The 27,911-nt window shown below is 46.4% G+C and overlaps 1 pseudogene across 1 annotated transcript; it reads right to left on the reverse strand.

Moving 5' to 3' along the window:
• Positions 1-325: 325 nt before the first annotated feature.
• On the reverse strand, positions 326-6,754 carry LOC307192978 (store-operated calcium entry-associated regulatory factor-like; annotated as a pseudogene). Its single transcript has 2 exons — positions 6,585-6,754; positions 326-1,337 (listed from the first exon to the last, which is right to left on the reverse strand). The product of its transcript is annotated as a store-operated calcium entry-associated regulatory factor-like (transcript).
• Positions 6,755-27,911: the final 21,157 nt, after the last annotated feature.

Here is a 27,911-nt window from a genome sequence, read left to right on the forward strand (position 1 = left end):
TCAGTGTCTGTTGGCATAAAGACTTCATTCTTCATGCTGCTTGTGGCATCACAGGTTTTATAAACTAAACAATACATTTTTAGCGTTCCACAGTAATCATCACTTTCAAAAACTGTAATATACATCTGTATGTTACACAAACATATCATTCTCTACATAAGCATTTTGTCATATATCACCTCTTAGCCTCAAATAATACAAAAATCTTTACAGAACAAAACACCACAGAACTTTTGTATATTCCCTTTCCCCAGTTGTTAGCAGGTAGCACTGCTTTAAAAAGAAAGTGATGAAAAATCAGAAATTTTGCAACCAGTGTTTGACTTCAACTTTTTACTTTATCATCTTCTAGTACCACCATATCCTGCTGCTGTTCTGGGTCTGGTCTCTGAGCTTGAATATGCCAAAGAGCGACGTGTGCCTCCAAGAAGTGGTAAGCAGGGCTCTTCCACGTGCTGGAGTATGAGGGAGGGTGAGACGGGTGGTACCATGAGTCTGAGAAGGGTGTTGCTGCTCTCTTGCTGCCAAATATTCTAATATTCCTCCAGGTCCCAAGCCAGTCCAGAACCCTGGTCCTGAATGTTCATTTCCTTGCTGTCCATGCAAGCACTGCCAAAACCAGAGGTTGCACCATGTTGACCTGTGAACTCAGCCTTAAAGCCCACAGGAGGGGCGCCTGCTGAGTTGGTGAATCTCTGATAATGATGGGAATGTGGAGTATACTCAGAATATGGTGGAGGAGAATCTTGACCATCACTAAGGAACAATATATAAACTCCAAAGTCAATAGCAAGTAGCACCACGATGGTAATCGGTCCACTGATGCCACATGAGTCTGGGGAGTACAACTTCTTATAATAATCAGATAAAGAGTCAAAGCCATGGTTTTCCCTAGACTCTCTCAATTTCTTCAGGCCAGGTTCCATGTGATCTAAGTTATACTCCAAGGTATAGGAGCCTCTTAGTATGTACCTTCAGAGGATTCATAGCTTTTACAGCCTGGCAGTTTTTCCAAATTTGTACTTGATATCTAAATCAGTCTTACATTCCCACTGTACACCGTAACCATCCCACCCTGTGTTGTGACACGGTATGAATTTGGGGGTATAAGCATCCCATCCAGCTACGCCTCCAGTACATTTCACTGTGGGATTGGAGCCGACCCACGAGAAGTGGTGTAGCGGTCCTAGTGGAGGGTAAGAGCTTTTGCATCCCACAACAATATTCTGTCTAAGTCGTTCCAGCCCTGGGCAGGGCCCACGGTCAGCAGAAGTGAAAGGAAGCTGAGGAGAGGGCAGCGTCTGGCTACGTCCAGCCCACCAGCCTTGGCCAGGGTGCTTGGTGAAGATGGCAGATAAAGAGGGGTGGAGGGGAGTGGCCTGAGTTATGTCATAGTCTTTTATTTTATGTGCATCTTACATCTTTAATTTTTCATTAGCTTTTGGCAGTGACTCTTCTAATGAAACTATTTTGTAGTTTTGAAGCCCTCTGGAGGCTTCTGCATGACAACTAAATTAGGTAACCTATTCTGCTTGTTTGATTTGGGAGCCCTTGTTTTAAAGTGCATTTCTTAATTGATCTTGTCTTGGAACATTCCTCATAAAGGCCATTATAATTCTAGGTTGTCTTGGTAAGATTCTGCCATTTTTGTGGGTATCCACAGCTCCTGGGACCACAGTTCTTAGACATAAACAAGCGGGTGTGCCAGAAGGTGTGCTCGGTTCTTGGGAATTTCAGGATCCCATTACCCAAATAAATACCTAAGAAGCATGTGCCCCTGGGTCGGGGATTGTGTGGTGTTTTACAGTGTACCTCGCTGCGTGGAAATTTTCTTGAGGATGTTGAGTGACCTAGTGTTACTCTAACCCATTCTGTGATCAATGTATTCTAACATAGGAGTCCTGGAGTTAGGTGGTGAGTGCTCTAACAGCTTTGAAGTACTCAGTCCATGTCCACCAGTGTTGCAGCTTTTGGCTTCTGAGATTCCCATTAGAAATAGCCTTTCCCTCCTGTGCGTGTTAACACACCAGCAGTAACCAAAGAGCTGTTACTGTGGACTGGCCAAGAGAAGGCCTGTGTGCACCACCAGCAATTCCAGTGTAGAACCGGAGAAAGGACTGAACCAGCACATCCCCAACAAATGGGGACTGTGGACTGGGATTCCAGTCAAATGGGGCACTGCGGACTAAACCAGCAGCATTTCCCAAAGTGGAACCAGGGACTGGGCCAAGAGCTTGGGACTTGGATTCTAGTAGAACTGTCTGCTAACTCAAGCTGACCTGCCCTGGGCTAGAAAGCCAATTACATCAGTGGCTCAATGCAAAGAGAACATAGCTCTGTACCAAGGAGAACCCTTGGAAATGGCAAGAAAGGCAGAGAACTAAAAGCATTTGTGGGTACCGCTGCCTGTGTTTCTTGTTGCCCCCAAAGTTGTTGGGAGTTTCCTCCAGATCCCATTGCTGCTACAAAATTAAAAAACAAAATTCACCTGAGTAAACTTTAAAGCTCTTATTGCCTTTATTCAGTGATTCAGGAACCAGGTGGTGTCGCATCCAGCAGACGGAAAGGGGCTCTGAGGAGCTGTACAAAATGAAAGGCTTTTAAGAAGGGAGCAGGACGAGGAAGTTATACTAGCACAAAGCAATTGGATATGCAAGGTGACCTTCCTTTAGTGGGGGCACAGACTTCTATCAGGCAGGTTCAGTAGTGCTGACCAGGTCGTTCCTGACTGGTTTAAGATTCTATTCCTGGGAGAGTCTGAAATTATAGTTAAATTAGGTAGTAAGTCTCAGTTTGGTGACATGGAGCTTAGTATAAGTGACTCCATTTTGGGCCTGTTGTCTCTTTTTTAACACAAATTACCATAAACTCAGTGGCTAAAAACAACACAAATGGATTATCTGACAGTCCTAGAGGTTAGGAGTCTGACGCCATTCTCCCTGGACTAAAATCAGTGTGTGGGCAGGGCTGCGTTTTTTCCTGGAGGATATAGGGGGAATTCATCCCTTTACCTTTTCCAGCTTCTAGAGGCTGCCCACATTCCTTGGTTCAAGGCCCCTTTCCTCTATCTTCAAGGTCAGGAATGTTGCATCTCTCTGACCTAATTCTTACGTTCTTTTAAGAACTCATGTGATTGGGTTGGACCCACCCAGATAATCTAGAAGAATCTCTTCATCTCAAAATCCTTAATTAAATCACATCTACAAAAGCCCTTTTGCCACATAACATAACTTACTGTCAGGTACAGGGTTTAGGATGTGGACATTGTGTGGGACCATTGCTCTTCCTACCACAGTGCTTCATTGTTACTTTAAAAGAACTGCCCAGGGCTTCCGTGGTGGCGCAGTGGTTGGGAGTCCGCCTGCCGATGCAGAGGACACGGGTTCGTGCCCCGGTCTGGGAAGATCCCACGTGCCACAGAGTGGCTAGGCCCGTGAGCCATGGCCGCTGAGCCTGTGCGTCCGGAGCCTGTGCTCTGCAACGGGAGAGGCCACAACAGTGAGAGGCCCGCGTACCGCAAAAAAACAAACAAAAAAAAACAAAAAAAAACTGCCCAGACTTCTCCTTCACGGTCTCTACCTCCACTAACAAGTGATAGGATATAGTTTAATGCACCCATCTGACAGATGAGAAAACTGAAGCCCTGGGAGAAAGGGGCATTTATTAAATACCTACTGCATGCCAGGCCCTGTGCTAAGAGCCTCACATGGCTTGTCTCCCTTAATTCTCCAAACAACCAGAGAGGGATGTATAATACTATTGTATATACAATACGGCTGAAGGACTCTGCAGCTGCAAGGGACAGAAAACCCAGCAGAAACTGGCTTTAGCAAAAAACAGTGATTAAAAACCCTGAGGCTGATCTTCAGACCCAGCTGGATCCAGGCGTTCAATGGATGTTATCAAGAACCTTTGTCTCGGGACTTCCCTGATGGCACGGTGGTTAAGAATCCACCTGCCAATGCAAGGGACATGGGTTCGAGCCCTGGTCTGGGAAGATCTCATATGTTGCAGAGCAGCTGAGTCCGTGCACCACAACTACTGAGCCTGTGCTCTAGAGCCCGTGAGCCACAACTACTGAGCCCATGTGCCACAACTACGGAAGCCCGCGTGCCTAAAGCCTGTGCTCCGCAACAAGGGAAGCACCACAATGAGAAGCCCGTGCACCGCAATGAAGAGTAGCCCCCGCTCACCTCAGCAAGAGAAAGCCCGTGTGCAGCAATGAAGACCCAACACAGCCAAAAATAAATAAATAAATTTTAAAAAATGCTTTAAAAAAAAAAAGAACCTTTGTCTCTTCATCTCCTGGCTCTGTGTCGGCTTCTTTCTCAATCATGTTCTCCTTTTGTGGAGGCAAAATGACCATGAGCAGCTCTGAGCAGAAACCCTAATCTCTCTGAAATCCCTGGGGAAAGAGACCTTCCGGTTTTTCAACTTCCAACAGAAGCCCTGGAGTGTCATTGAGCCCCCAGGGGTCTAGCATCCATATCTGAACTATCAAGGAGGGTGTGAGGGTAGAATGTGCTCATAGGCTAGGGCTGAAATACATGCCCAACTTGAAGCCTGGAGGTTAAGGCCAATCTTTCCCAAACACAGGGCTTGGGTGTGCAGGGGTTTCTCCCCAGGGAAAGCAGGTGCTATTATAGAAGTGACGATGCACATATGTAAAGGAGTTAAGAAGCCAGTGTTGGGGAAAAAGGCTCATTGTCATTATCATACCCATTTTATAGGAGTAGAAACTGAGGCACAAAGTGGTTCAATAAAATGCCCTACATCACGTAGCTGGTAAGTGGCCATGCCAGAACTTGAACCCAGATCCCCTCCCCCTGCATGTGATAGTCCCAGAACTCAGGGCAGGGCCCCTCCATGCTTGGGTCTCTCTCCTACTTTCTCTGAACCCCCAGACTGTGTCAAAAGACACATTTTAGTTGTTAGCTACCCCAAGGTCAGGCTGGGATATTTCTGTCTGTGCCCTGACATTTTAGACCTCAAAGTCCCTCCTCACCTGCAGAGGCACCTCTAATACAGGGAGGAAACAGGTGCTCAGGCACCCGACCACTGGCCCCTTTCAAGTCCTCCTCTGTGATGGCAAATTCCACTAGGACTCCATACCATCTTACCAGGATTCCAAACAAAAGACACAGCTTACTGGCAAAGGCACCACCTTGGCCAAACCATCTTTACAAGGAAAAAGTGCGGATGAGGGAACAAAGACGATGCTCGTAAAAGAGATAGTCTCCTGGGAGATGCAAGAAACAGCTGAGAGGAAAGAATTGAGGCTTTGTGGGGCAGTTCCTGGAACGGGGGCCAGAAACCGACAGGATGAGGGCCTCTTCCCAGAGGGTAAAGAAGTTCATTAGGCTAAACAAGCCAGACCCCCTAGTGCAGGTGGTTACCGTAGGAAATCTGCTCCCCCAGGGGTGACAGGACCAAATACATGACATCATTCCAGAGGAGACAAGCGGCAAAGAGTCAGTGCTTATCAGGGGCTTACTGTGTGCTGAGCACCTCACGTGATGAGGCTCTTCATCTTCCTAATCACCGTTCTGAGCAAGCACATTAATTTACACATTTTTACAGAGGGAGAATCTGAGGCTCAGAGAGGTAAAGCAACTTGATCAAGAGCACACAGCCATCAGATGGCAGAGCTGGATTGAAACCCAGGTGTGTCTGACTCTAAAGTCACTGTTCTTTCCTCCCATGACGTACACTATTAGAGGAAGTGTGGACATCCCAGGAACATTTCCCACTCACTGTTTCTGGAAAGCCCCAGCAAAAGCAGAGTCTTGGGTTGGATGGACCAGGTGGTGGTACCTAGTGGTCAATTCTCAATTTCTTAGAAGCACAAAATAGAGAAATGTTAAGGGGAGGAGTTGATACAGATGACCAGAGGCTCAGGTAGGTGTGCATGAAGATATTCTAGGTACATGGAAGGAAGGCGAAATTATGTGGCAAGGCAGTAAGGCCAGATGGTAGGCAGCCACTGCCCCAGGTCCCTAAAGGGTCCCCCACACTGCTCCAGCTACCTTCCTTGGGAACCCCAAACTTTCCTGTGATCCAGGAATAAAAGGGGGTCTTCAGGACACAGCTGCTCTGCCAACTTCCGGCTGTTGTGTTTCTTTTTTTTTTTTTTTTAATTTATTGTATTGAAGTATAGTTGATTTACAATGTTGTGTTAATTTCTGCTGTACAGCAAAGTGATTCATATATATATATACATACACACATTCTTTTTCATATTCTTTTCCATTATGGTTTATCAGAGGATATTGAATATAGTTCCCTGTGCTGTACAGTACGACCTTGTTGTTTATCCATTCTATATACAATAGTTCTCATCTGCTAAGTGTTTCTTTGTATTGCTCATGCTTAGATACATAGATATTGGGGTCTCACTCTGCCCTGATCCCTAAAACATGTTGAATCTGCAGTAGGCAGAGCGTACACATTTATGGTACTGGGTACACTTTCTCACGCAGCTAAGAAATAGTTACTGTTTCTTCACTGCCTATTGTGTGAACTCACAAAAGCCCTGGGCAACGGGTATTTTACCCCTAGAGTAGTTGCTGTTGGGGTCCCAGCACCAGTAGGTCTCCGTCGCCAGGCCAGCATGTCCACTCTCCAGCATGTTGACTGCCAAGAGCTCACAGCCACCCCCCTTCTCCAGAGAATTGCCGTCTGTTGACAGGAACCTCACCAGGTGGTTACGTCCTTTCAAGAGCACCGCACAGTCAATGCTGACATGGGGATGCATCTGGAGTGGGTAACAACTCTGTGACATGAACAACCCACAGCCCACAGTGTATCAGGCTAAGGCTGGACCTTACCTGTGGCCACTTCCCCACTTGGCTCCCCGCTTCCCTATCCTGTTTCCCTCACTCCTTAAAGCTTTTTCCTAAGTGCTCTTCCTCAATAAATCACCCAATGTCCTAAGATACCCCCACCCTATTTTACAGAACAGGAAACTGAGGCTTAAATAGGATGCCCCCCCCGCCCCAGCTTAGTCTGTCCCCAAAGTTCAAGCCCTTTCTGTTCCTTCATCCTGCCTGGACAGAATGGACAGCAGACAGATCAGGAGAGGAAACCCCAAGTCCTGGCAGGGATGGGCAGCTTCTCCTCCCCCAGCTGCAGCCCAGGCTTCCTCGGGCAGAGCGCCGTTCCTGTTTCCCTCCCCCGCACTGAGTCATCATCCATGCAGAGCGGTGAGAAATCATGGAGCAGGACTGGGCGGGCAGCAGGCACTTGAAATGAGATTTCTCAGAAGCCTCCGTCCAGCTCTGCTCAGGAAAGCAGGGGCTGTGCAGGATGTTCCTCCCCACACTTGGTTGCTTCAGGATCGGAGGCAGGGAGACCCAGAGGCTGCTGTGCCTCCACCTGAGCCTCTCCTCAGAGACAAACTCTCCAAGGTGTTTCAGGAAGCTCGGTTGACTCAGCCACCAAAGCTGCACAGCAGGGTAACGGGAGACAGTGTCCCCAGAACATGCAGCAGAGGCTGAGCCACACACCCCTGCATGTCCCCAGGGCCCAGAACATCAGAGGCAAACTCTTGAGCCCTGAATCCCTGCTTCTTCCCATTTGGCTCCAGACACCCTCCCTCCAGTCACAACTTCTGGCTCTCAGCTTTTTCATTTCTTTTAATTGAAGTCAAATTTACATACACTGAAATGTACCAGTCTTGGGTGTGCCAATAAGTGAATTTGGATAAATGTGTACCTGTGTAATGAACACACTTCTCAGCATATAGAACATTTCCATCACCCCAGAAGGTTTTTCGTGTTCTTTTCTGATTAACCCCTGTAGGCAATCACTGTTCTGATTTCTATCACCATGAATTCGATGTACCTGTTCTTGAACATCTTATGAATGGAACCACACAGTATGTACTTTTGGGGGTCTGGCATCTTTCACTCAACGTCTTATCTGTGAAATTCGTCCATGCTGGGCAGGCAGCAGTCGTGACTCCCGTCTTTTACTGAGTGGTATTTCATCGTGTGAATACACCGCAATTATTCCTCCATTGTCCTGTTGAGGGACGTTTGGGTTGTTTCTACTTTTTGGCTATTATGAATAAGACTGCTATGAACATTCTTGAATAACGCTGTGGACATATGTTTTCATTTCCCGTGGATTAATAACTAGGAGAAGAATCGGTGGGTCATGGAAGTGGCATTGCTAACTTTCTAGGAAACTAACAAACTGTTCTCTAAAGTGGACATATCATCCTACACTCCCACCAGCAATATTTGACATTTTGAGCTGCTTTATAGCGTCACAAACATTTGGCTTTTCAGTGCTTTTAATTTTAGAAATGGCGTTTCCCTGTTGACTTTTGAAGTCAAGCACTTCTGCACATGCTCATTGGCCATTGGTATATATTATGCTGTGAAGCATCTATTCAAGTCTTTTGCCTATTTTTATTTATTTATTTTTTAAATAAATAAATTTATTTATTTATTTTTTAAATAAATAAATTTATTTATTTATTTTTGGCTGTCTTGGGTCGTTGGGTCTTCGCTGCTGCACACGGGCTTTCTCTGGTTGCGGCGAGTGGGGGCTACTCTTCGATGCGGTGCGCAGGCTTCTCATTGTGGTGGCTTCTCTTGTTGCAGAACATGGGCTCTATGTACGCAGGCTTCAGTAGTTGTGGCACGTGGGCTCAGTAGTTGTGGCTTATGGACTTAGTTGCTCCACGGCATGTGGGATCTTCCTGGACCAGGACTTGAATCTGTGTCCCCTGCATTGACAGGCGGATTATTAACCACTGCACCACCAGGGAATTCCCTTGCCTACTTTTTAAAAATGTGTTTATTTTTATTTTTGTTAACTATTTTTCCATTTATAAATAGGAGAGAAATATTCTGCAAATCACCCTTTCTTAGAGAGGAATGATTATAAATCAACTCATTTGTGCTGTTGAGACACGCGTAGGCAGTTCCAAAGTGTTCCTCTTATTCTGTAGCTGAGGTCTCTTGCTAGGGGATTTCCAGCTATTGGGAGATGGAACCTCTCAGGAGATTCTCTTGCAGTGAGGATGGAGGTTATGATGCATCCTTGGTTGGTACTATTACATCTTAAATCTCTGTAGAGAATACTGGATTCCACATTGTCCATGCACTTCTTTCTAGTTCATTGATTAAATATGTTAATATTAGGTTAATCAAATTTATAAAAATTGAATCAGTCATATTCTGTTGAGATAACTTAATTAAGCTCTTGGTTTCCTATCAAGCATCCATTTTCCCCTTCTTTCCTAATTCTTACTACGTTCGATATCCACTCCTTCCCCACCCAGCCAACTGCTGGACCCCAAGATCCAGACTGGACCTCAGTGGTCTGAAAGTAATCCTATCCCTGTTTGCATTGATTGCCTTAGGATGAGCACATGAGCCAATTCTGACTGTGAGCTGTGAGGGCATGTCTGTTGGGGGCTTTGGGGGAAGTTTCCCCTTTCTTAAGAGAAAACTTTTAAGAAGATGAGCTCTCTTTTTTGCCTTGGATGGTGCTTTGTGAGGTGATGCCCGGAGTAACTTGAGATATCTTACTACCAGCCTGAAGAAAATCTGACACTGAGGGCTACGAGCAGAGAGATTTAACAAGTCAGGATTCATGATACCAACATTCAGTTACTGGATCAATGAATCCTGAAGGCTCCTTCTGCCTCTGGACTCCAAGTTTCACGAGCCAGTAAACTTGCTGATTAAATTAGTGGAGGTTGTATTTCTGTTATCCGCAGCTAAAAGGGTCCTAATACAAGTGCTGGGTATACATGCTGTTCTTTTAATTGTTTTTATTAAACTATATAACATTTAAAGTACACAATCAGTGTTTTCAGTATATTCACAAGGTTGTGCAACTATCCCCAATATTTAATTCCAGAACATTTTCATCATCCAAAAGGAAACCTGTACCCACTAGCAGTCATTCCAAACTCGCCTCTCCCACAGCTCCTGGCAACTGTTAATCTACTCTCGGAATCTGAATTTGCGTATTCTGGCATATATGTGTATGTATGTATATATATATATATATGTAAAATCATACAATAAGTGACATTTTCTATCTGGCTTCTTTTACTTGGCGTAATATTTTCAAGGTTCATCCATGTTGAGCATGTGTAAGTACTTCACTCCTTTTTATGACTGAATAATATTCTTTTGCATGGATATACCACATTTTGTTTATCAGTTCATCAGTTGCTGAACATTTGGGTTGTTTCCACTCTTTGGCTTTTTTGAATAATGCTGTTATGAACATTTGTGTAAAGGTTTTCTTGTGAACATACGTTTTCAGGTCTTGGGCATATACCTAGGAGTGAAATCTTTGGGTTTTGTGGTAATTCTGTGTTTAACTTTTGGAGGAATTGCCACTCTGTTTTCTATAGCAGCTGCCCCACTTCCATTCCAACTAGAAATGTATAAGAGTTCCAGGTTCCCCACATCCTTGTCAACACTTGCTGTTGCTGGTTTTTCCTCTTTTATTATAGTCGTCATAATTGATGTGGAATGGTATCTCATTGTGGTTTTGATTTGCATTTCCCAAATGTTGAACATTGTTTCATGTGCTTATTGGCCATTTTTATATTTTCTTCGGAGAAATGTCTATTCAGTCCTTTGTCCATTTTTAAACTGGATTATTTGTCTTTTACTGTTGAGTTCTAAGAGTTTTTATGTATTTTGAACATTAGACCCTTTATTAGATATACGATTTGCAAATATTTTGTCCCTTTCTGTGCATTGTCTTTTCACTTCCTTGATGGTGTTCTTTGAAGCACAAAAGGGTTTAATTTTGATAAAGTCCAATTTATTTTTTTCTTTTTTTGCTTGTGCTTTTTGTGTCACATCTAAGAAACTGTTGTCTAATCCAAGGTCACTAAAATTAACACCTATGTTCTGTCTAAGAGTTTTCCAGTTTTAGCTCTTACATGTGTGTCTATGATTCATTTTGCGTGTGGATATCCAGTTCTCCTAGTACCTTTTGTTGAAAAGACTTTTCTTTTCCTGTTGAATTGTCTTGGCACCCTGTCAGAAATCAATTGGTCATAAAGACAGAGGTTTATTTTTAGACTGTCAATTCTATTCCAAATGTATGTCTACCCTATGCCAGCACCACAGTCTTGATTACTTGATAGGTTTGAATTAAGTTTTGAAGTTAGGAAGTTTGATTCTTCCCAACTTTGTTATTCTTTTTCAAGATTGTTTGGACTGTTCTGGGTCTCTCGCATTTCCATATGAATTTTAGGATCAGCTTGTTATTTTCTGCCAAAAAAAAAAAAAAAGGCAACTATAATTTTGATAGGGAATGCAATGAATCCATAGATAAATTTGGGCAGTATTGCCATCATAAGAGTATTAAGTATTCCAGTCCATGAACACAAATGTCTTTCCATTTATCTACGTCTTTGGTCACTTTCAAAGGTGCTTTGTAATTTTCAATGTAAAAGAAGTCTTTCACCTCTTTTGTTAAATTTATTTCTAAGTATTTTAATCTTTTGGTTGTAAATGGAATTGTTTTCTTAATTTCACTTCTGGCCCATTCATTGCTAGTCCACAGAAATACAGCTGATTTTCAGATACAGATCCTGTGTCCTGCAACCTTCTTGAATTTAATTATTAGCTCTAATAATTCCTTCCTTCTTTCCTTCCTTCCTCTTTCCTTCTGCTTGCTTTTGGTTCAGTTGGCTCTTCTTTTTCTAGTTTCTTAAGGTGTAAAGTTAGGTTATTGATTTGAGATCTTTCTCCTTTTTTGTAGGTATTTACAGCTATGATGATTTCTAATTTTATTCCACTGTGGCCAGAGGACATGTTTTATATGATTTTCAATCTTTTAAAAGTGTATAAAGACTTGTTTTAAGGCCTACTATGGTCCAACTTTGTGCTGTTTTTTGAGATTCAAAGAAAAAAATATGTTGAAAATAAAAAGATGGGAAAGGCTCTATCATGCAAACCACAATCAAAACAGCTTGAGTGGCTATACTAATATGAGAAAAAAATAGACTTTAAGAAGAAACCTGTTAGTAGAGACAAAGGACATTTTATAATAATAAAAGGGTCAATGCCTCAAGAAGATGTAACGATTATAAACATATATGTACCTAACAAGAGAGTCCTAAAATACATGAAGCAAAAACTGACGGAATTGAAGGGAGAAACAGAAAACTCAGTAATGTCAGAGACTTCAATACCATGCTTTGAATAACTTGTATTTACCTAATAACAAATGATGTGGAGCATCTTTTCACGTGCTGAGTTAACATCCGTCTGGGAGCTTTGAGCTGGCTCTTGCCTGTCCTTGGGGAGCTCTTCCTAGGTATCTTCACAGCTCACTCCATCACTTCCTCAGGGCTTCATTTAGATGGATCTTCTCTGTAAGGCCTCCTCTAGAAACAGTCTAAATTTCAACACCCTTTCCAAATCATTCCTATTTCCTTCCTTTTTTTTCTTAAATCCCTATCACCTCTCACAAACATACGATGCCCTGGCATTGCATTATTCCTCCTGAATTTCTATTATCTCACTAGCCAGCTCTGAAAACAATCCCAGTACAGTGTGTTATTATTACCATCGTCATCACCACCCGCTGTTCAGACCTGGGTTATAACCTGGGCATGTGGTGCTGTCATTATCCCCATGTCTGTCTCCTTCATGAGACTGGGTGCTCTTCAAGGGCTGGGTGTGCCCAGGGCTGTCCGAGCTAAGTGCCCCCCAGTGCCCAGGACAGGGTGTGACACAGCCAAGGACCCTCTGAGTGTTTGCTTCGTGAAGCCAGGAGGCCCTGTTCTGGCACCAGGTAGGGACCATGAGTCAGCCAGACCAAAATGAAATTGGGAGGTGAAACCTTTCTGTGAACCTCTGGACTTGAAATGGCTGCGCTCAGGGCAGAGAGAGGAAGGCTCTGATGGTCCCCCAGGCTCACTGCTCAGGCCCCGAACAGAGAGGTCAGGACTGCCGGGAAGTGCAGGAGAAAGACACAGGGTCTGGGACCCAAGCAGAGCTGGGTTTGAGTCCAGCACTGACACCATTTATGTGACTTTCGACAAGTCCCTTCATCTCCATGAGCCTTGTTGCCTCATCTGTAAAGTGAGCACAACAGTATTTACCTCAGAGAGTGGTCGTGTGCATTGGGGCACCTCTAAGGCACCTGACACAAAATAGATGCTGAACATGTGACTATAATAACAGGTAAAGTTTACTGAGCGCTTCCTGCGTCCAGGCATTACACACAGCTCTGTACAAGCACAATCTCATTTAACCGTCACAATGTCCTCCATCAGGGAGTATCATCCCCATTTTATAGATGAGGAAAATAAGGCTTAAGGAAGCAGTGTGATTTTGCCCCAAGTGACCCAGCTAATTAGTTACAGAGCAGACTTGAAACACAAACCTGTTCGGCTCAGAATTTGTGCTCTTAGCTGATGCTACATTGTTCACCTGGGCTCTCCTCACTCTCCCCCTTTCCCCTTTCTCAGGGTTCCCTTCTCCCCTGCTTCCCCTCAAGGAGCAGGAGACAGCATTACGTAGAGGTCAGGAACCTGGGAACTGAAGATGAGCAAGTCTGTGTCCACATCCCAGCCCTGTCATTTATTGGCTGTGTGGCGTCGAGCAGGTCACTGGCGCACTTTGAGCCTTAGTTTCTGTGCTGGTTTCCTAGGGCTGCTGTAACGAATTTCCACAAACTCGGTGGCTTAATGCAACATAAATTTGTTATCTCGCAGCCTGTAGCTCAGAAGTCCAGGAGGCTCAGCTGGCTATTCTGCTTAGAGTCTCACAGGCTGAAATAGAGGTGTCGGCCCGCCCAGGCCCTTACCTGGAGGCTCTGGGAAAGAACACGCTCCCAAGTAGAGTCAGCTTGTGGGCAGAATCCAGATCCTGTGACTGTAGGACCGAGGCCCCGTTTCCTTGCCAGTGGTCACCTGGGAGCTAGTCTCTGCTCCTGGGGCCACCCACATTCCTTCTCATGCAGGTCAAGTCTTTCTCATGCTTTGATGAAACCCTCCAGCTTCTCCTGTGGTTCCTTTCCTACTCCAACCAGGGAAAGTCTGCTTTTAATGGTTCATGTCATTAGATTGAGTCCACCAGGATAATCTCCCTGTTTTAGGGTCTGTAAATTTAATTACATCTGCAAAGTCCCTTTGCCATGTAGCATAACATATTGTCATATTCACGATGGGATTAGACCGTTGACATCTGTGGATGGGGCTGGGGTGGTGTATTCTGGCGACCGACCGACCCGCAGTTTCCTTTCCTTTGTTCATTCATTCGACAAGTGTTCATTAGCTTTGTAGCAGACACCATTGGTGCCTTCAATACATGCCCACCCCAGCTTCCTGCTGCCGCCACCTGCATCACCTGGTTGGAGGCTTTCTCCAGCTGTCAGAGTAACTTTGCAGAGCCCATAGAGAAAGACAGAAGTGCTGGGGAGTTCATACCCACCCAGGAGCAATCCTCAACCTATAGCTGATGGGAGCTGGTGGATAAATAGCCCGAGTCCATCACTCTTGAGATGCTGTAACTGCACGTGTGTCTTCGCTTGCTCCCAGCAGGCTTCATCTCCAGTTGTCCACGGCGGTCCCTTAATTAATAAAGCACACTTTCTGGGCTGCCTTCCTTTCCGCGCCTCATTCCCTACTCCCGGCCTCAGACCTCCCCCAAACTATACTTCTGCTGGTATCCTTGTCTCAGGAAATGCTTCTGGGATAACCAAGACAAGCCCTTGCTATATGACAGGCACTACTCCAGGCACCATTATTATCTCTATTTTGCAGATGGGTTAACTGAGGCAGGGAGCAGATATGTAATTTGCCCTCACAGCTAGCATCTAGCAGAGTCAGGATTTGAACCTGGGCAGTCAGGTACAGAGCCCCTGCTGTTATAAACTAGACCATACTGACTTTCTCCTTAGCCATAAATTGGGAGCAATATTCCCTGACTCATAGTGTCACTGTGAAGATTAAATGAGATAGTGCTTGTAAAGGCTTAGTTAGCATCCTGAGTCATCATAGTGAGCTGTCAGTAAACGGCAGCTCCAAACCAACAATAACGATAACACGACTGACAGTAATAATAATAATTGCTCAAACCCAACTCTGAGGCCAAAGGGAGCCTGGTCACTGCAGGCAGATCCATTCTCTGAGAGGGAATAAAGAGCCTGGCTAAGTGCAGAGGAAGGTGGTGGGTGTTGTTATAGCAACTGATGAGCCTTCTTGTGTCCTCACAGCCAAGTGGGCAGCGAAGCAGGGGAGGAAGAAGCTCGTCAAAGGAAGCCAGCAGGAAGCAAATGGGGGCAGACCAAGGGAAGACCCCCTCCCAGCCCCATCCTGGCCCAGCCGCTGTGACTTCCATTCCTTGGGTTGAGACTGGTGGGGGCCAGGTAGGCTGCTTCCCTGCTGGGGCTGGGGGCACAGAGATACTCAGAGGCCAGGCAAAGTGGGAAAGCACAGGAAGCCATAGCCCTCGGGCCCTCAGACCTGAGTAACCAGACAGTAAGCTTTGTGGACCAAGGAATGCAGTCCCTCACCCAGGGCGGAGCGAGTGCTCAGAAGCACTATTCCAAGACCAGAATCTGGCAGCTCCGCACAGGGATGGGTGTGACTCTCGTGGACCCCAACACAAGAGTCTGCTAATGGCTAATGGCGTGGGTTTGGTTTCTCAAGGCGCAAGCAACAGAAACAGACTCAGGCTAACGTAAGGCAGAGGGAATTTGGTGAATTCATATCAGAGGCTCAGAACTTCATGAAGGACCTGCCTGGGACCTGGAGGACCTGCCTGGGACCCATGCAGGATCCAAAGCAACGTCAGAGGGCTGGATGCCGGGACCCTGGGAGTGAGACCAGAGCAAGGGCATTCTGGTCAGTACGCCATCCCCGATGAGTAAAAACCAACCACTTTCATCTCTTTGTCCCTCTGTTAGAGTCTCAGATTCCAAAAGGGTGTGACCAGTGGGCTAGTTGATGGGCCATGGGTCAACCCCCGTTAGCTAGGAGTCCGTGACTTCACTCCCATTAGCTATAGCCAAAAAGTAGAGATAAATCCTCGAAAGGAAATTGTCAGGATTGAAGTTGAGCTCCTTCGTGCCTTCCTTTGTAGATTTGACTTGGGAAACATTCAAATATTTTACGCAATTATGAAACAAAATTAAAGTTAAAAAAATCGCTAAGTAAAAAATAAAATCTAATAAATAAACCTTTGCAAAAGTTGGTGATATAACCGCATAGAGAAGAATTATTTCTTAAAAACAGAGTAATCTGTACATCCCTGGTGGGATATATCCAAAGAGCCCTAAGGACAAAAATAACTGCAAAAAAGAAAAAAAATGTGCTAAGTATCTACCATGTGTCATGTCTGTGTGAGTTGCTATGAAACACTGATGGATAAGGCAGACATCCCTGCCCTCATGGAATTTGTTGTTTTGTGGCCTCCGCTATCCCTGTTCCTTTCCAATATCATCCCAGTTTCCTTAAAATTTTTTTACTCTGGAAAATTTTAAACATATACAAAAGTAGACAGGATAGTATAATAAAATCCATGTATCCATCACCTGGCATCACCCATTATCAAGTTTGTTTCATTTTACCCCCACCTCCATTCTTCTCCCTCGTCCTGTATTATTCTGAAGCAAATTCCAGACTTCATATTATTTTCAGTATGCCTTCATAAATATTTCAGTATGTCTCTCTAAAAGACAATGACTCTCTCAAAAAAATAAATAACCACAACATCATTATCACACCTACAACAAATAACTACCCTTTAATAGCATCAAACATTCAGTGTTCAGATATCCAGTTATTTCATGAACCCTATAAAGTGTTTTATGTATTGTTTGGAATTGGTTACACATTGTGATTGGTTGATATGTATGTCTCTGAAGACTGTTAATTTATGGGTTATCTCTCCGTTATTTTTCCCACTTACAATGCATTTCTTTAAAGAAAAAAAAAAAAGCTGGGTTGCTTTTCCTGTAGTTTTCCAGAAGTCCGGAGTATCTGGATTTTGCTGATGGCATCAGCATGGTGTTGTCTCACGTATTCCTTTGTCCTCTGAGTTTCCTGGAAGCTGATAGCTGACTCAGAGCTGTGCTGTCCGGGACGGCTGTCAGCAGCCACCTGTGGCTACCGAAGACTTGAAATGTGGCCCGTCCAGACTGAGACGTGCTGTGTCAAACACACGCCAGATTCAAAGATTAACCATGAAACAAGCATGCAAACGATTTCACTGATCATTTTTCATATTGATTATATATTGAAATGATAAGATTTTGGATAGGTTGGGTTAAATAAGGCATACTATTAAATTAAGTCCACCTGTTTCTTTTGACTTTTTCAGTGGGCTTCCTAGAAAATTTTAACTTACGTATGTGATAAGTTGATTCGCCTCCGTGTGTATTTCACTGGCTGGTGCTGGGCTAGGGACTTGATCAGATTTCCGTTTAATTTTATGGCAATTTCAGGGCCCTGTGGTGTTCTTCCATCACGAGGCACTTAGTGTCTGCTGGCCTCCCTTTTAGTGATGTTTGCAACCACTGGTGCCCAAAGCCTGGATCCACTAATAGGGGTTGCGAAATTATGATTTTCTTGTTCTGTTGTTTCCTCGATGTATTCACTGCCACTCTATGAGGAAAATTCTTAAGTGAATAGTCAGCCCCTCAGAGAGGTCTTCCCCGATGTCCCTGTGTAAGGCGATCCACGGTAGGTTCTTTCACTGCGCTGTTGTCTCCTCCGTGGCCTTTTCGCCACTTGCCATTATCAGCTTGCCTGTTGATTGGCGCGGGCTTCCACTACTGTGTAAGCCTGGGACGGGAGGGCTACTCTGGCTTAGTCAGCCATGAAATCCCAGCGTCCCAGCCTGCGAAGGTGCTGGGGAAGAATTTGGGGAAGGGATGGAGGGATTCAGAAGTGCACAAGACCCCAGACCGTAACACAGGAAGCCTGAGCTCTCATCCGGCTCTGCAGTGTGCTGAGGGTCACTCCCACCTCCGGAGGCCGCCATTTCCTCAAGTGGGGTGAGCAGGTGGGCAGTCTGGCTGCCGAAGCATGGCTTCAGCTCTGAGGGGCTCTCCCTCTGCAAGAATAGCCTCCCATCAGCTCATGCTTCTAGAGGCCTCTCTCCCGCTGGGGCTGAGCTGGGGCCAGGTGGCCGATGATTACAGAGACACCCCACAGCTAAGAAATCCAAAAACTAATTAAGCTCAGCCCAGCAGACTCAAGGGAAGCCAGTCTGGCCGGCGCACTGATGGCAGGTGGCATTAATACCTAATGGTACATTCTGATTGCTGTCTTTCCCCGAGTCCCTCCTGGTTCCCAAAGCACTCTCAATCAGACAGAGAGCATCCACACAGAGCTTCTGAGCCCCAGCCCCTGGGGGCAAGAGGCCATGAGACAGAAAGCCACCCTACCAGGAGCTAACAAGTAAGTCGGCCAGACGAGGTTTACCGTTCAGAGAGGAGGGAAGCGCGGAGCCGGCTGGAGACTGCTGCACCCGCCTCCCAAAGCTGTCGGAGAAATTCGGGGGTGTGACTTTCTTGGCACTCTGCTGGGTGTATCTAAATGCTCCCAACAAGCGTTGGTCCCTCACAGCTCTGTAGGGTCATGTCGGTGAATAGGATTACCTCCACCAGGCCTTTTGGGAAACTGAGGCTCAGGATCAAGATGACTCGGGGAGGCTATAGAGCTGGAAAGCCAACCCGTGCTGCTTTATTCACGCACTCAGAAATGTTTAGCAGCCCTGCTGTGCGCGGCACGGTATGCCAGGCATGGAGGGCGCACACGTGTCTCAGGGCAGGTTCCCGGGAAGGGGAGCCCGAGTCAGGATGCTTATGCCCGTGGGCTGGGTACTAAGTGAGGACGCCTGGCCCTGTAGGGCGGCACCACCGAGTCGGTCTCACCTTGAGGCAAGCGGGCAGGATTTTGTACCTGTGTCCGTCACTGGCCATGGGCTATCCCAGGTGTGGAAGGCAAGGGGGCTCCTCCTTGGCCAAGGGCAACTCTCAGGAGAACTGAGAAGGGCAGTAAGAGCACACATTACAGCAGGTATACAGTAGGTAAGGAAAACAGTCCGGGCCTTACAGTCGTGGGGTAAATATCAAGGGAAACCCTCCCAAAACTCACTAAGACCTCCTGACACCACCCTATAAGGATACCTACACTCCTCATGGGAAGTAAAAAAGGATGAACTGTCATTAAAGACAATGTTATGGGAACTGCTATGTGCTAAGCACTGTTCTAAGCACTTGACATACAGTAGTGGAAAAAAGAAAAAGGCAGAGCTTGTATTCCAGTGGGTAGCAGGGCCACCCAGTTGTGCATCTCTAGGAGGTGACGTTGACCTATCACACTGTCGTCTGTGTAAATGGTGACCTCAGGAACCGTGCAGTGCACAGCCTGTGCAACAGGACACAGCTGACCCAGTTGGGGGAGACAGACAATAAACATAGGTGAGTAGAGTATGTACCACGTTAGGTGGTGAGAAATGCCGAGGAACACAAGGCAGAGAATACAGGGAGGGTGTGGTCCTGGAGGCTGGCATAGCCAGGGACAGGCTCACTGAGAAAATGACTACATCAGTCAGCATCCCGGCAGGGAACAGCTGGCACGACAAGGGGGTCACAGGAGGAGAGTTAGCAGAGGGACCACTTACAACAATATGGGCAGGATGGAGGAAAACCACGGGGATAGTGGCGTGGGACTACCGTCCCACTGAGAGTGGGAGAAGAGGAGACAGGACAGAGGACAAAGAGGAGGAAGGCTGTGTGCACACGGCCTGCAACAGTCATCTGGGAAGGGAGCCTGGGGAATAAATACCCGACCTCACTCTATTCTCCCCTCATCAACCTTCTCACGGTCCCCCCCACGGGCCAAACCCAATGGGAGCCAGAGGACAAAGGAGTCTGTGGGGTTTGTCCCTATAGTCAGTACTTGGGGGGCAGAGCAGGGTAGAAATAGGTGTTGAGTAGATCCAGGTGTGCAAATAGAAGATACTCGCACAGTGACATTTGAGCAGAGACCTGAAGGAAGCAAGGTCAAATGGATATCTGGAGAAGAGTATTCCAGGCAGAGGACAGAGCATGGGCAAAGACCGTGTGGTGGGAGAGTGGTTGGCATGTCTACACGGCAGCAAAGAGAAAGAGAGGAGTGCATGAAATCCCAAGATGGCAGGGGTGCTGGGGAGAGACTGATTGTCTAGGCTCTTGAATGTGATGAGCAGCCCTGGAGGGTGCAGAGCAGAGGAGAGCGTGCTCTGGCTTAGGTTTTGACAGCATCCCTCTGGCTCAGTGCGTAGACCAGGCGGAGTGGAGCAGAGGTGGAGGCAGGGAGAGAGCAGGGAGGAGGCTGGGCAGCAGCCCAGGTTGGAGACATGATTGCTGGGACAGGGATGATGGGAGCAGACGTGGTGACACAGGATTGGATTCTGATTCTGTTTCGCAGGTGGTGGAATGGAGTTTTCTGATGGACTGGCTGTGAGAGGTGGGAGAAAAAGAACTTGTTACTCTTGTCTATTATCCTTCAGCAACTTACTTACAGCCCATGGGCACCCTTTCTAGGAGGTCACTTGGCGAAGGAGAACCTAGGATATCTTCAAATTCTCTGTGAAGCCTCTGGGGATTACTGGTGGCTGTGGGGAGGGGATGGAGCACAATGATAGTGTTATGGTTCTGCTTAAAAGTGATGAGCCTCTTAGAGTTGCAGTCTGAAATGCTGGGTTACAATGAAACGATAAGAAGGCTGAGATTTACTGCGTAGTGACACGGGAGTGGGTGAGGCTAGAGAGGAAACAAACTCCGCCATAAATTGAGAGTTGCTGGAGTTGGGCGATGGTACATGGGTGTTCATTACACTCCACTCTTTTCTCTGGTGTAGCTCTAGTTTTTCCAAAATAAAAGATTTTAAAGGACTTTTTTTTTTTTTTTTTGCGGTACACAGGCCTCTCACTGTCGCGGCCTCTCCCGAATCCATGCATGGGATACATTTGCAAAAAACTGATTCTACACACACACACACACACACACACACACACACACACACACACACAAACGAGTACATGTAAAAGTGGTGACATCTGAATAAGGTCAGTGGGTTGTGTCAATGTTGATGTCCTAGTCATGATATTATGCTAAAGTTACGAAAGATGTCACCGCTGGGGGAAATGGGTGAAGAGTATGTGGGACCTCCCCACAGTACTTCTTACAATTGCATGTGAATCAACAATTATCTCAAAATTAAAAGCAATTCAAATCCCTGTAAAAGATTAGAGGAGAAAATAAGTGTTGGTAAGGATGTGGAGAAATCGGAACCCTTTTGCATTGTTGGTGGGAATGTGAAATGGTGAAGACACTGTTAAAAACAGTAAGGCGGGCTTCCCTGGTGGCGCAGTGGTTGAGAGTCCGCCTGCCGATGCAGGGGACGCGGGTTCGTGCCCCGGTCCAAGAAGATCCCACATGCCGCGGAGCGGCTGGGCCCGTGAGCCATGGCTGCTGAGCCTGTGCGTCCGGAGCCTGTGCTCCTCAACGGAGGGGCCACGACAGTGAGAGGCCCGCGTATCACCAAAAAAAAAAAAAAAAAAAGGTATTTGTACACCCATGCTCATAGCAGCATTATTCACAATAACCAAAGGGTGGAAATGATCCAAATGTCCACAGACAGGTGAATGGATAAATAAAATGTGGTAAATATGCTAAGTGAACTAAGCCAGGCACAATAGGACAAATATCATATGATTCCACTTCTGTGAGGTCCCTAGAGTGGTTAAATTCACAGGGACAGAGAGCAGAGTGGTGGGGGCTGGGGGCTGGGAGAGGTATGATGGGGACGCAGTCTCTAAAAAGCTGAAAGCGGGTAATAATCCATGTTGTCAGGTTCCCATATTCCCTGTCCAGAATGACATCACCCAGGCAGAGGGAAAGCCATGGACAGGCTCTCAGTGCCTGCATGTCCTTTTCGGTGCCATCAGAAGAATCCCAGGCAGGGCCTTTTCAGACAACAGTGACATCCCCAATATGGGAGTCCCTGAGCCAGTGAGAAATTAGCCATCAGATGGTCAGTGAACACCTGTGGTGACAGCCATCTAGGAGCCATCGACAGGTTCTGATAACATACAATGGGGCCTGAGCAACTAGTTAACGCCTACACACCCTTCAGATTCGAGCTCCCACATCCCTTTCTCAAGGAAATCTTCCCTGATTTCCTGGACTAGATCATGTTTCTCTATTTCAGAATTACCATCTATCCCAGTTTGCCCTGGATAGTCCCAGTTTATGCCATTTGTCCAGGCATCGTTATTAGTAGCACTCACTTTCATCTCAGAGGGGTCCAGGTTTCAAAGGTAAACCATATGTTCATCCCACCTATTACAGATTCTCTGAGCGTCTCTTAATGGTGACTAAGACATCATATAATGTGTGTCTCCCAGCTGTGGTATAAAAGCTCCCGAGGACAGGGACATGCCCGTCAAGTTCACTGTTATATCCACAGTGCCTAGCACAGTGCTTTATTTTTAATGTGAGCTCAACGAATATTGGTTATAGGTAATGAATATTTTCATTACTTTGTAAGTGTCTATGGCGGCCGTGGAGCTGCCCCTTGAAGATTCCCTCCTGGGGAGAGTGTGTTTGGCTGACAGCCTCCAGCTGCTGCCCCAGCTGCTCCCAGACAATGACTGCACATGGTGGTGGTGGTGGGGTACCAGAGCTGGGCCTTCCCCTCCCAGCAGGGGCTCCTCTAACAGCCAGTCTTTTCTTTGGGGCCCCCACCCCCGCTGGCCCAGCCAGCGTTTTCTCAATGCCACACGGCAGCCTGAGGCTCCTTCTGCCCAAGCCGCTTCTTGCCTCTCTCCTTTCACAGGTGTCCAACCACCACTGCAACCTGAGGCTCTGCTGTCTACCTTGTGCTCTCTTTCTGCTTTATTCCTTACGAGGAGCTCCCCAATAAATCCCTTGCATGCCTCTTGTCTTGAGGTCTGCTTCTTGGAGGACCTGAACAGGTGTTCCATCACAGTAAGACTGTAAGGTGGGATCCAGGGTCCAGTGTTGTTTCCCCACCAAGACACACCTCTTCCCTTGGAAGGAGGGGAGCCCCAGCCCAGCCTGCTCTCCCATCGCTCGTAGTCAGCAGCCGGAGAGCATGACCTCGGGCCCGTTCTCCTGTGCTTTCACAGATCTTTCTTTGCCATTTCTCTACTTACTCTTGCCCAATTAGCTCGGGAAAATTTCTTCCTCAACTTCTCTCCTCTCTCTCTCTGTGTCTCTGTCTCTGTTTCTCTCACTTTATCTTCTTCCCCATGGGCTCAATCATTGATAGTTTCCAACTCTTTCTCTAACTGCTCCCTCCAAAAATTAGCCTTATGAACATGAGTTTTTCCCGTGATGTAACCTAAATCTAAAACAACTAAGAGTAGAATAACAAGCAACATACAACTTGTGAAGCCCTTGAAAATGTCCAGACATTGTCATCAGCGTCTTCACAAATGTTGCGCCTCCTCTAATTAAATCTGCTTTTCTCCAGCTGCAATATTCAAGATCAATTAACTGGATAAAGGGCATTGATTAAACAGCTCTAGCTCTGGTGGTACAAAGGCCTGGCTGCACATTAGAATCCCCTGGAAACTTCCTAAAAGCAGCAATGCCCAGGCCCCACAGCTGAGCAATTAAAACGCTGATGCCCAGGCCCCATTCCAAGATTTTTAGATTTCATTGTTTGAAAAGGGTGTCTGCTTCCTGTGGGATTAGAATGTGCAGCCAGGGTCAAGATCCACTGGTACAAGAAGTTTCACACATGCTTTGGTTAATTTGGTCAGATGAGCAATACTATTTTATTTTGCAAATGAGGAACCTGGGGCTCAGGAACCTGGAGAAAGTAGAACCCAGATGTCCCAGGTCTGTGTCTGGTACTGGGCAGGGGCAGCCTGGAGCAGAGACAGAGGAGGAGACGAACTTCCTTTCCCTCCCCCAGTCCACCTCCACCCAAGCAATTCACAGCTGTCACTTACGGTGCCATCCTTTCCATTAAGGCTGGAGGGCCTGCTTTGTTCTGTTTTGTTTTTGACATATGCAGACATCCTGGAGCAGTTATTTACAGCAGCCATCTCAGGGGTCAGACTGTCATTGTCATGGGTTGAGTGCAGAGCCCAGCACAGGGCTGGCCACAATTCGATGCTTCAGAAATGTTTGTTGAAGGATTGTTTAGATATATACCAGACAGGACGAACGAATAGATGGATACACAGAGAGACAGAATAAATGGATGATGATAAGCAGATAAATGGATACAAATGGATGGATGGGCAGTCGATTGAATGGTTGGATGGATGGATGGATGAGTGAATGCAAGAGTAAATGTGTCTGTACCCTGCCTTGTGTCACAAAGGATTTGACATACTTAAAGGGACTTGAGATACTTATGGTAAAATTAAAAAATAAAATTTTAGCACCGTCTCTGTACTTGGCTCTGCTCTAGGCATTAGAACACATCCATGAACAAGAGGCAAAGGTGTGTCCCCTTGTGAACCTTACATATGAGCAGCATGAGACAGACAATAAACAATAAAGATAATAAATGAGTAAATTATAGTGTATATTAGAAGGCTAAGAGCTATTGGTGAGAGAAGAGCACAGGGAAAGGGAGGCTGGAAAAGCCAGAGAGTCAGGGTTGGGATGCAGTTCTAAATGGGGAGATCAAGGAAGGCATCATGGAGGAGGTGACCTCTGAGCAGAGTTGAAGGAGGCGAAGGAGGGAGCCCTGCAGAGATCTAGGAGGAGAGCCTCCGAGCTGGGGGAAGGGCCTGTGCAAAGGCTCTGGCTGACAGTGCGCCAGCTGAGTTTGAAGGATAGTATCAGAGGCTAAGCAGCTGGAGCAGAGGGAGTGAAGGGGAGAGTAGAAGGGGGTCAGAGGTCACGGGGTGGCCACAAAGGGTCTTGTAAGTGATGGTGAGGACTTTGGCATTTTTGCTGAGTAACAAGGGAGTCCTAGTAGGGTGTTGGGCAGGGGAGGGCTGTGATCTGTCTTAGATTTTAAAAGGATCCCTCTGGCCACTCTGTTATAAATCAGCAGGCTTTAGGAGGTTACGGTGGAAACAGAAAGAGCAATGCGAAATCATCCAGCTAAGCGGGGATGGGAGCTCACACCGGGTCGGTGGCAGCCAAAGAGATGGGAAGTGGTTGGAGTCTGGATATATTCTGAAGGTAGATCCAATAGGATTTCATGGCCCTGAAGAGATCATAAAATGGTGATTGTTTGAAAGCCACTAAGTTTGGGGTGGATCATTACACAGCAATAACTAACCCAAACAGGGAGACATAAAGGGGTAGCTAGAAGGGAAAGAGGAGTAAAGAAGATTGGTATGTTGTTGTTGTTATTGTTTTAAAGATGGGAAAAATAACGGTGTGTTTGTATGCTGATGAGAATGACCCACAGGAGGTTAGAAATGATGCTGGGGAAGGAGAGAGAGGGTTGCTAGAGAGACGTCCTTGAGCAGAGGGAGGGGGATGGGGTCCAGTGCACAAAACAGGTGCATAAGAGAGTGGTCAGCTCACCTGTGGCAACAGGTAGGAAGGCTGAGTAGTGGGTGGAGATGCTGGTGGGAGGGTCGGTGTATGGTCTGTGGATGTTCCAATTGCTTTGGGTTTTTCTGTTTGTTTTTAATTAATTTTTATTGGAGTATAATTGCATTACAGTGTTGTGTTAGTTTCTGCTGTACAGCAAAGGGAATCAGCTATGCATATACACATATCCCCCTCTTTTTGGGATTTCCTTCCCATTTAGGTCACCACAGAGCAGTGAGTAGAGTTTCCTGTGCTATACAGTAAGTTCTCATTAGTTAGCTATTTTATACATAGTAGTGTATATATGTCAGTCCCAATCTCCCAATTCATCCCACTCCCCCTTCCCCCTTGGTATCCATGTTTGTTCTCTACGTCTGTGTCACTATTTCTGCTTTGCAAATAAGATCATCTATACCATTTTTCTAGATTCTACATATATGCGTTAATATACGATATTTGTTTTTCTCTTTCTTACTTCACTCTGTATGACAGTCTCTAAGTCCATCCACATCTCTGCAAATGACAGAATTTCGTTCCTTTTTCTGGCTGAGTAATATTACATTGTATATATGTACTGCATCTTCTTTATCCATTCCTCTGTTGATGGACACTTAGGTTGCTTCCACGTCCTGGCTATTGTAAATAGTGCTGCAGTGAACATTGGGGTGCATATATCTTTTTGAATTATGGTTTTCTCTGGGTATATGCCCAGGAGTGGGATTGCTGGGACATATGTTAGCTCTATTTTTAGTTTCTTAAGGAACATCCATACTGTTCTCCATAGTGGCTGTATCAATTTACATTCCCACCAACAGTGCAGGAGGGTTTCCTTTTCTCTGCACCCTCTCCAGCATTTATTGTTTGTAGATTTTTTGATGATGGCCATTCTGACCATGATGGCCATTCTGACTATTGATTCTGACCATTTGATTATTAGACCATTTCTCTAATAATTAGTGATGTTGAGCACCTTTTCATGTGTTTGTTGGCCATGTGTATGTCTTCTTTGGAGAAATGTCTATTTATGTCTTCGTTCTGATTGCTTTGATTTTCTCAGTGGACAGGAAGCCAAGAGTGAGGACGGGGGAGGAGGCACTAAGGGTTTAGGGAGCAGAGGAGTGAAAACAGCCGTGGAGCAGAGCTGCAGAGTGAATGAATAGGGAGATAGGGTCCAATTGCCAGACCGCGCTCGCAGCCAGGGTGGTTGTGAGCTCTTCTCCAGCCTCACCCAGCGGTAGCTGTGCGGGGGTGGGGCAGGGGTGACTGAGAGTGCACGTGACCAGAGTTGTGGTTTTGCCAAGTGAGTGTGGAAAACACAAATAATCAATGAAGACATAAAGACCTGAGGAAATGCAACTCAGATTAAAAGCTCAAGACCAGGGACAAAATGAGAAAGCAGCACGTGGAGGGGGAGGGAGGGAAGAAGGGAAGAGAGAGAAGAAAAGAAAGAGGGGACTATGGTCATGTTTTGGATCAGCGTTATTAGGCAGTTGCACTGAAGGGTGGATGTGTTTCAGCTCCTGCGCAGGGAACACGTTGTGATGGGAAGGGCGGGCAGGGAGCAAGGAGGGTGCTGGGAGCCTGGGGCAGGAGTGGGGCTGGCAGCTGACTTGCCTGCCCGCACCACCACCTCTCATGTCCGCACCCCCCCAGGTGACAAACAGGCTCCTTTTTAATTTCGTTTCAGTTCTGCTTGCCCTGGGGTGGAGCTTCTGTTCCTCTCTCACTTCTCCCTCAGGCCCCCAAATCTCTCCTTCTCAGGTTTCCGAGGAGAAAACTCCTCAGAGGAGCCGGGCTTCCTCCCAGGAGACTTCTCTCTCCAAAGAACATCCATAACGAAAGTCCAGAGCACAGAGGCGAGAAGCATTCCCAGCAAATTTGGTCCAGCCACACACATCCCAGGCTTAGTGACCCCTCGCCAGAAGCACACCTCGGGGTTCTGGGAAGAGAGCCAGACGCCATCAGGAGATGGGCCCCCCCAAGATCCCACACTTTTCTGTGTGTCCGCCAAGCACTCAGCTGCTCTCCTGTTCCCAGCAGAATCACCTGTTAAAAAATGCAGATGACAGGGCCCCTACCCCAAGCTGGTAGTAGGATCTAGGGAAGCTTATTTACCTCAAATTCCCCTGGTGACCCTAAGACACGGCCAAGGCTGGAAACTGCCTATTCCTCTCTTTGAGCCTCGGTTTCCCCATTTGATATCAAAGTTTAGTGCAAGAGTCTAGATGGAGGTTTATGGAGGCAGAGGGAGGAAGAGGTGGCCTGACAGCTTCTCCAGTCCTTGGTGTGAGGAGTCTAAGGGGACCCAAGTGGGCCAGAGGACTCTGCCTCCTGATGCTTGGGGCTGACTTAGGCTCTCACACCCGCAGGAGCCTCTCAGGTGA

This window comes from Stenella coeruleoalba (assembly GCF_951394435.1).
Source record: "Stenella coeruleoalba genome assembly, chromosome: 10".
Classification (NCBI taxonomy): domain Eukaryota; kingdom Metazoa; phylum Chordata; class Mammalia; order Artiodactyla; family Delphinidae; genus Stenella; species Stenella coeruleoalba.